Raw genomic sequence first — 9687 nt, 5'->3', positions numbered from 1 at the left:
TTTATGCTGTTTGGTTAGGTAGATAGATACATATGTAATATCTTACACATAAAATTAGATATAATTTTTATATTTCCTGCATGAAGTAATAATCTTCATTCTAGGATTCATGTGTTTATTGCTTCATAACAAAGCATTTTTAAGCACACTCACTATGCTAAGCATTATGTGCAATTTGCAATAGGCTCAGACTTTAGAAGCTGGTGATGCTAAATGACCCTTTATTAGAAGAATCCTAATTTTTCTAAGTTAGATTTTTGGGGAAATGGTCAAAGAAAGCAAGGTAAGTGCATTCTATTTGTAGAAGGGTCCCTAGGACGGTTTGAGGCTAAAGATAGCTGTGGTGTGACCTGAGGCTCAGTCAGGGGCTTCCGTTATGTCACCTGCAAACTGATTGTCCCATTCACTGTTTTCACATTACTTGGACAGAGGAGATTAGTCTCAACAGCTACACCAAATTTTAATGTTTGGTGCTTTTAGGACACAGACACACCTCATTTTATTGTGCTTTGCTTTATTGTACCTCACAGATATTGTGGTTTTTCTGTGGGTTTTTTGTTGTTGTTGTTGTTTTAGAAATTGAAGGCAAGATCCTCCATCAGCAAAAAGATTACAACTTGGTTTATTACAATACTCACTTTATTTCAGTGATCTGGACCCAAACCTGCAATATCTCCAAGGTATGCCTATACTCCCATTTTTTTAAAGAAAACCATGAGGAAAAGTAGGCATAAAGAACCCAAAGATTTTATCAGTTCTCAGAACTGCAGGCAAATGAAGTAAAAGCGATTTCAAAAATGAATATCCAGGCAAGCTGCCCTTTGAGTGAAATGAAGAGATTTCAGAAGGTATGGGCCTGCCTTTCCTGTCTGTGCCCATAGTGCTCTTGCAAACATGGTGAATATTCCCCAAACCCATCAGACTTTCTGTAAGAGGTGTGGCAAGCATCAACCCCACAAAGTAACACAGAAAGAAGGGCAAGGATCCTCTGTATGCTCAGAGAAAGCAGCACTATGACAGGCAGCACAGTGGCTATGGAGGGCAGACTAAGCCAATTTTCTGCCAAAAGGCTGAAACTACAAAGAAGATTGTGCTGAGGCTTGAATGCATTGAGTCCAACTGCAGACCTAAGAGAATGCTGGCTATTAAGAGATGCAAGCATTTTTAACTGGGAGGAGATAAGAAGAGACACACCAAAAAAATATATTTTATGCCAATTTGTCAAAAAAAAGGTATAATTTTGGTATCTTTTGTTGTTAAATGTATTTTTAGAACTTTTAAAGATGGTAATTTTGTTGGAATTTTGGCTTTGCTGCTAAATTGATTCTCAATTTAGGAAAACTTTTTATAGAGCCTTTAGGCCACCATTTCAGAACTCTGGGAGAAAAGAAGTGAAAGGATCTTGTTCAACAAAGCTCTGAATAGTTCTGTAAGCATGTGGCCAAGTGCCTACAGAGTAGTGAATTTACTTATGCATTCTGCCATTTATTCCTTCAGGAGGCATTTATGAATTGCTGCTACGTGCCAGCCATTGTGTAAGAAAGTGAATATGATGGAAATATGGTAGGGAGATCACCACAGAGATCAGCAAATTAACAATTATCATGCAATTGGATTGCTGGCAGGATAGATTTATGTACAATGAGGGGTCTCTAACAGCCTGAAAGTTGCAGTGGGAGAAAATATAGCCATAGAGAGAGGCATATATAAAATCAGGAAGGCATTTATATGTAATACTAATAAATTTGAACTTTATCATGAAAGCATTCAAAAGACACCAAAGAATAGTTGCTGAGTAGATGAATGAATGAATGAACATGCAAGTAAGACAAGAATATTTTTAATGCATTTCCAAATTGAAATTGAAATTTGAGGCAGGTTTAATGCTCTTATATATCTACTAGAGGCCTGGTGCATGAAATTCGTGCATGGGGGAGTGTGTCCCTCAGCCCAGCCTGCACCCTCTCCAATCTGGGACCCCTCAAGGGATGTCCGGCTGCCTGTTTAGACCCGATCCCAGTGGACATCCCTCTCACAATCCAGGACTGCTGGCTCCCAACCGCTCGCCTGCTTGACTGCCTGATTGCCCGTAACTGCTTCTGCCTGCCAAGCTGATCACCCCCTAACCACTCCCCTGTCAGCCTGATCGATGCCTAACTGCTCCCCTGCCAGCCCAATTGTCCCTAACTTCCCTCCTCTGCTAGCCTGGTCACCCCTAACTGCCTTCCCTTGTCGGCCTCATTGCCCCCAACTGCCCTCCCCTGCAGGCCTGGTCACCCCTAACTGCCCTCCCCAGGGTGACCGGGCTGATGGGGAGGGCAGTTAGGGGTGACCAGGCCTGCAGGGGAGGGAAGTTGGGGGCGAACGGGCCAGTAAGGGAGGGCAGTTGGGGACAATCAGGCCAGCAAGGGAAGAGTTAGGCATCAGAGAGAAACCAAGGTGGCGGCATAGGTAAACACTGGAGAACGCTGCCTCACACAACCACTTCAAAAATACAACTAAAAGACAGAACGGACATCACCCAGAACCACAGGAAAGCTGGCTGAGGGGAAATTCTACAACTAGAAGGAAAGAGAAAAGCATACCGAGACTCAGAGGAGGTGCAGTACGGAAGTAAAATACTAAGGTGCGGAGATGCGCGTGGAGCGGGCTGGCGGCTGAGGGCATGGTCGTCGGTTTCAATCAGGAGGGAGTCTCAGGCTCTGAGCTCCAGTTCCGGGCGAGTGTCTGGGGACCCAGACTCAAACAGGAGAAACAGGACTGTCTGGCATAGGTTGGAACTCGAGGGCCGCTTTCTCTCCGAGGTACTTTCAGCGGTCACTGGGACATTGAGAGGCAGAGCCTCTGGGGACAGGACTGAGAGCAGCCATAACTGCTCGCTCAGCCCGCACTGTTGATCCCCTGGGACCCACCCCGCCCAAGCCCTGCACAGAGGCATTTGCTGGTTAGCCTCAGGCAAAGGCTAGATTAGCACCTCCCTAGAGGACAGAAGTTCTCCCACTGCAGACACAGCTGATTCTCACAGCCAGTTGGCCTGGAGGTAAATCCCTTCCCCCCCCCCCCCCCGGCCCAGTGTTACCTACAACAATCAAGGCTTAACTACAACAAGACGGCGCAAAAAAACTACTAGGGGTGCACCAAGAAAGCATAAAAAATGCGGAGACAAAGAAAACAGGACAGAAATGGAGGAAGGCAAAATGCTGGATATAGAGCTCAAAACCACACTTTTAAGGTCTCTCAAGAACTGTCTAGAAGCTGCCGATAAATTTAGTAAGGCCCTCGAAAAGACTGGTGAGACCCCCGATAAATATGGTGAGATCCTCAAGAAATCTAATGAGACCCTTGATGTTGTGATAAAGGACCAACTAGAAGTTACACATACACTGACTGAAATAAAGAATATTACACAGACTCCCAACAGCAAACCAGAGGAGCGCAAGAATCAAGTTAAAGATTTGAAATGCGAAGAAGCAAAAAACACCCAACCGGAAAAGCAAAATGAAAAAAGAATCCAAAAATACGAAGATAGTGTAAGGAGCCTCTGGGACAGCTTCAAGCGTACCAATATCTGAATTATAGGGGTGCCAGAAGATGAGAGAGAGCAAGATATTGAAAACCTATTTGAAGAAATAATGACAGAAAACTTCCCCTACCTGGTAAAAGAAATAGACTTACAAGTCCAGGAAGCGCAGAGAACCCCAAACAAAAGGAATCCAAAGAGGACCACACCAAGACACATCATAATTAAAATGCCAAGAGCAAAAGACAAAGAGAGAATCTTAAAAGCAGCAAGAGAAAGAAACTCAGTTACCTACAAGGGAATACCCATACGACTGTCAGCTGATTTCTCAACAGAAACTTTGCAGGCCAGAAGGGAGTGGCAAGAAATATTCAAAGTGATGAACGCCAAGAACCTACAACCAAGATTACTTTATCCAGTAAAGCTATCATTCAGAATTGAGGGTCAGATAAAGAGCTGCACAGATAAGGAAAAGCTAAAGGAGTTCATCACCACCAAACCAGTATTATATGAAATGCTGAAAGGTATCCTTTAAGAAGAGGAAGAAGAAGAAGAAAAAGGTAAAGATACAAATTATGAACAACAAATATGCATCTATCAACAAGTGAATCTAAGAATCAAATGAATAAATAATCTGATGAACAGAATGAACTGGTGATTACAATAGAATCAGGGACATAGAAAGGGAATGGACTGACTATTCTTGGGGGGTGGGGGGGAGGGGTGTGTGGGATGTGGGAAGAGACTGGACAAAAATCGTACACCTATGGATGAGAACAGTGGGTGGGGACTGAGGGCAGAGGGTGGGGTGGGAACTGGGGGGAAAAAAAGGAACAAATGTAATAATCTGAACAATAAAGATTTAATAAAAAAATAAAAAACAACAAAAAAAACAAAAGCTCATTCTTTGAAAAAAAAAAAAGAGTTAGGCATCAATCAGGCTGGCAGGAGAGTGGTTAGGGCATGATCAGGCTGGCAGGCAGAAGCGGTTAGGGGCAATCAGGCAGGCAGGCAGGAGAGCAGTTGGGAGCCAGCAGTCCTGGATTGTGAGAGGGATGTCCAGCTGCCCGTTTAGTCTAAACAGGCAGTCAGACATCCCTCGAAGGGTCCCAGATTGGAGAGGGTGCAGGCTGGGCTGAGGGACACCCCCCAGTGCACGAATTTTGTGCACCAGCCCTCTAGTATACTAATAAAAGGGTATTATGCTAATTAGACTGGATAGACCAGATGTCTTCCAGATGTCCTTCTGGACAAAGCCACGGTGGTGGGGGCCAAGGCAGAGGAGGTTAGGGGTGATCAGGTAGGCAGGCAGAGTGGTTAGGGGCGATCAGGCTGGCAGAGGAAATCAGTTATGGGTGATCAGGCCATCAGGGGAGCAGTTAGGGGCATCAGGCTGGCAGGCAGAGGTGGTTAGGGGTGATCAGGCAGGCAGGCAGGCAGGTGAGCGGTTAGGAACCAGTGGTCCCGGATTGTGAGAAAGATGTCTGACTGTGGGATCGGGCCTAAACTGGCAGTCAGACATCCCCTGAGGGCTCCCGGATTGGAGAGGGTGCAGGCTGGGCTGAGGGACCCCCTCCCATGCATGAATTTCGTGCACTGGGCCTCTGGTACTTTTAAAAAGAAAAGGGTTGAACACAGAACCTGAGGCAAGTGAAAGAGGACTCCATGTAGGAGACAGAAGAAACACCCAGGATGTGGGGAAGAGAGCTGAAAAAGGGTAGGGAGCTGAAGGAGAAAGTATATCAATTTTTGCTATTCATGACAAGTTAAACTATCTGTGAAATGCCGCCTAGAGACTTGAAGAAGAATAAAGCAAATAATTGGTACCTTTTTTCCTTTGATGATTGCGAGGATTAGATAACATTTCTAAACAGATCTTCAGATGGAAAGGTAGCCCAACTGGGATATTCTCTTATCTTTAATTTGAGAGTTCTCTTTAGCCCCATGTCCCTCTAGTGCACACACTGAGCCTGATGATAAAATCTATGAGCTGTGCATAAAGTGAGACAACAGGGGCTGTGAAGTCTAATTTTCCTCCCTACCCACCCACCAACCCCACCACACACACTTCCCTTTTCAGAACAAGTTGTTTCCCTTTAAACTAATTTATCAAAGTAATGATACCAGCATTCCTTGAGTGCTTGCTCTGAAAATAATTTTTCCCCAAATAACTAGCTTTTTCTCATTTTACATACAAGGAAACGGAGTCACAGTTGCTTAGTTGGCAAGTGGAAAGGTTGGGATTCGAATGCAAGCAGTTAAATTTTAAAAGCCACACGCTCTATTATCACACCATCCTTTTTCAACATCAGCAAAGTAATGATTAAACACTCCTCTAATCAGAACTCGTCACTGAAATTTTTGAAAGGTGTACCTATTTAGTAACATAGTGATCTATATATAATTATACTATTTTGTGCCCTGGAAAATTTAGTTGGGAAGTGCATTAGCTAGAGCTGTATTTATTCTCTATTAGCCAGAAGAAGAAACAAAGGTTCCAAATGCCCATTAAAGGGTAGTAAGAAATTCATAATGTTTTCTTATTTAGTGTCCATTTTCATTATTTAAATTAAGGTTTTCTAGGCATGATTTTATATAAAATATGGTAAAAATGATAGATTTGTATAATGAAGTAGATTCTCTAATTATTATTGTTGTGAAATTTTGTTTATAATTGAAAATCAGAACCAGTCAGAGAAAGATAAGTATTACATGATTTCACTCATATGTGGAGTCTAATGAACAAAATAAAATGATGAACAAAAATAGACACAGAGACAGAATTATGAATAGACTCTTGAACCTCAGAGGGAAGATGGGAGAGGGTGAGTGGGTAAGAAGAGATCAACAAATGAACTTGTACGCATATATGTATAATCCTTGGACACAGACAATGGGGTGGTGAGGGCCTGGGTGGGGGTCAGGAGTCATGTGACTGGAGCAGCTGGATGAGATCAATGGGGAAAAAGTGTGTGTGTGTGTGTGGGGGGGGAGCTTATGTAAGACTTTCAACAATAAAGATTTAATAAAAGAAAGTATTTTTTTTCAAGATTGCTAAAGTTCTGACAGACAGGAAGATGAAGATCTTAACCAGAAGTTAAATAGTTATTGGTATCCATATTAAGCTGAACATCATCATCAGCATAGAGTTAGAGGTCTTATAAACTGACGGAAAATGACTCTAGAACTAAAAAGAATATTAAAGGGACCTAACTCCAAAGACTTTAAAAGATCTGGAGAATGATTTCTTAAAGTAACTGTAAGTAAGAAGATGGGTAATTTACATAGGCACAACATGGTTAGGATTTTCTGATCTCATAGATAAATTAAGCCATTTTCAATGGATCTAAACAGAGATGAGTAAGAGTAGGAGAGTAGATTCAATAGGAAGAACCACCGATATAAATTGATAAATATTTAATCATGAATACATAATGCATGCATCATGGGTGCTGAATAATGATCTGATGATTCTGGACATGACTAGGAATAGGAGAGGAGTTTGTTCATCCAAAGTAATATAGGAGGAAGCATTATTTGTGGCTCTAGGAGGTATTATTTGCTTTTATATCCTGCTAAGAGATATGCAGCCCAAACTAGCTGCCTCTTGTTTTCAGTGGGGTCAGAATCTGAAGACAAAGTGGTGTTGATTTTGTTGCTGTGATTTCTTTTGAGTTTGACATTGTCACTCAGCATATTAAAAGGCAAGTGTGTTCATGATCTGCATCTTCAATGAGGGTGTTTCAAATTGCCAGCACATTTAAGTGGAAAAGGACATATAATATCAACATCTGAACTTCTCTGTGATCGCTAAGTGAATTTACCCTTGGATTTAATTCACAACCTCTTTGGACATACACATAACCGTCTGACTCTAGCTCATGACTCTTCTTTGTAGACACCATATTTTTTCTCTCCTTTTCTTTCTTTCTTTTTTTTTTAAGGGTAGGGATCTTTGCTCCAGGGTCCTATTCCTTTGCCAATGCCCCCTCTCTGCCTACCCTCTCCTCTGTGCTCAAGTTTCTCCCTCCTCAGATGTTTCAGCTCCTGAGGTAGAGACAGCAGGTGGTAGTGATGGAGAAGGTCTGTTGATGTTCAGAACAGGATGAATATCGAAGCTCTTTTTTCTCTGTGTGAATATTTTGGAACTGTTTTCCATAGTTATGAAGGAATCTAGCTTCCTGGCCCCCACTCACTGACGTTTCCCCCGCCATCCGTCTGTGAGCGTTGCTTTGTTTCTGTGATCACCGAACTGAAACCAGTTGAGTGTCAGCACTTATCCCATATGTTCATTAGCAGTGAATCTGTAATTAATTTCTTATGGTTTGAAGTTCATGAGACTGTGTGTGTGCATGTGTGTGTGAGTGAGCACCGTGTTTGTGGGTTTTACAAGTGTTTAATTATTTTTCTTAGTTTTCCCTGTATTCATAATGAAGATACCATATTTTGTTTGGCTATTTACCAATAGAATGTTTGCATAAACCTGTAATGTACATATTACATGTGAAAAAGAATCTCACTTTTGAGATGCCTTGTTGAGGTAAGAATATTTTATTGGTACCTTAGTAAAACCTTTAAACTATTTCACAGGGAGATTTAGACCTGATTTTACGTTTCTCTCTGGAGAATGACAGTAAAAATAGACTGAAAAGTTTACAGACTAGCCTTATAATCTTAGATATTGTTTGAAAGCACATCATGTTGTATTTTCAAAAGACATTAATGCTGTTATTTTTCTGTGTATTGTCAACCATGTAGTACTTACAACAATACCAACTTACTAATCTAACAAGCATTTGTTGAAAGTGTTCTATTTGCAAAGCAGTTTGAGAAATTCAAAGACAAACATGGCTTGGGAGGGCTGATAAACAGGTGGTGACCATCTGGGAAGGCAATGCCATCAGAGAAGACATACTCATCCTCATACTTCCATGGCACTTACAATTTTTGAGAAAATTTATATTTAATATCTCTGTTGTGAAAAAAGTTAATACCCACTAGATTTGCTTATCATAAAAGGATAAACTATTGACTCTATAATTCTAGATCTTATGAAAACTGGTAAATCGATATGAAATTTTTAACCTAAATATTTATATTTTAATTAATCAAAATAGGCAGAAGATCTGTTTTATTTATTTCTTTTTTAAACTTTTTATTTTTTATTTTTCAATTACAGTTTACCTTCAATATTATTTTGTATTGGTTTCAGGTATACCACATAGTGGTTGGATAACCATATACTTTAAAAAGTGTTACCCCCCAATATTCCTGGTACCCACCTGGCATCATACATGGTTGTTACAATATTATTAACTATATTTTCTATGCTATACTTTATATCCCATGACTTTTTGTAACTACCAATTTGTACTTCTCAATCCCTTCACCTTTTTCACTCAGCCCCCCCTTCTGGCAAACACCAGTGCGCTCTCTGTGTCTATGAGTCTGTTTACATTTTGTTTGTTTTTGTTTTACCTCTTTCTTGTGATTCAGAGCATGGGATTAAGAGTTGCAAAGCCACGAATTTGAATCCTGGCTCATTGTTCACTAGCTGTGTGACCAGAAAGAGGATGTAAACTTTCTACTCAGTTTCAACTTTTTAGTAGTTCCTACTGCATACATTTGTGGTAAGGGTTAAGAGAAAACATATTCTAAAGAATTCATCACAAAGCCTGGCCAAAAAAATTAAAAATAGTCTCAATATCACCAGTATTTGTGTTACGACTGGCTTTGAGGCAAGTGCCTCATAGATCATAATTATAATTTTCCTTTTGTGGTCCTAAAATAATAACTTTCTCATTCTCACAGAGAAAAAGGAGCCATGTGAAGAAAATTTGGGAAAGCAGTACGATTTTGCTGACTCTAAAGAAGTGTTAGGGAGATGACTCACCTTCATGTACTCATTCTGCCATCCTCTCACTTAACAAAGGAAAAGATTTAGCTGCTCATAGTTCATTCTTCTCATGCTCAGTGCCTCACTTATCTTTTGGGGTCTGAGCTGCTTGGAAGGAACATCATTCTAGGTTCTGGTCTTGAATAAATGTCTTTGACCTATGCTACTCCATTTTGGTGTAGTAAGTTAGATCTGGTCTAGCATGACCAGGGAACATTCACCATTATTTAAAGAGCCCAGATCAATTAGGAGGTCTGTGGACTGTGGAACT

The 9687-nt window shown here is 41.0% G+C and overlaps 1 pseudogene; it reads left to right on the top strand.

The window, feature by feature from the left end:
• Positions 1 to 894: 894 nt before the first annotated feature.
• LOC118658455 lies at positions 895 to 9408 on the top strand (annotated as a pseudogene).
• The last annotated feature ends 279 nt before the right edge of the window (positions 9409 to 9687 follow it).

The sequence above is a fragment of the Myotis myotis genome, unplaced genomic scaffold (assembly GCF_014108235.1).
Source record: "Myotis myotis isolate mMyoMyo1 unplaced genomic scaffold, mMyoMyo1.p scaffold_m19_p_6, whole genome shotgun sequence".
Classification (NCBI taxonomy): domain Eukaryota; kingdom Metazoa; phylum Chordata; class Mammalia; order Chiroptera; family Vespertilionidae; genus Myotis; species Myotis myotis.
Note: the sequence above shows the minus strand (reverse complement) of the source record. Positions and strands in the feature narration are given on the sequence as shown.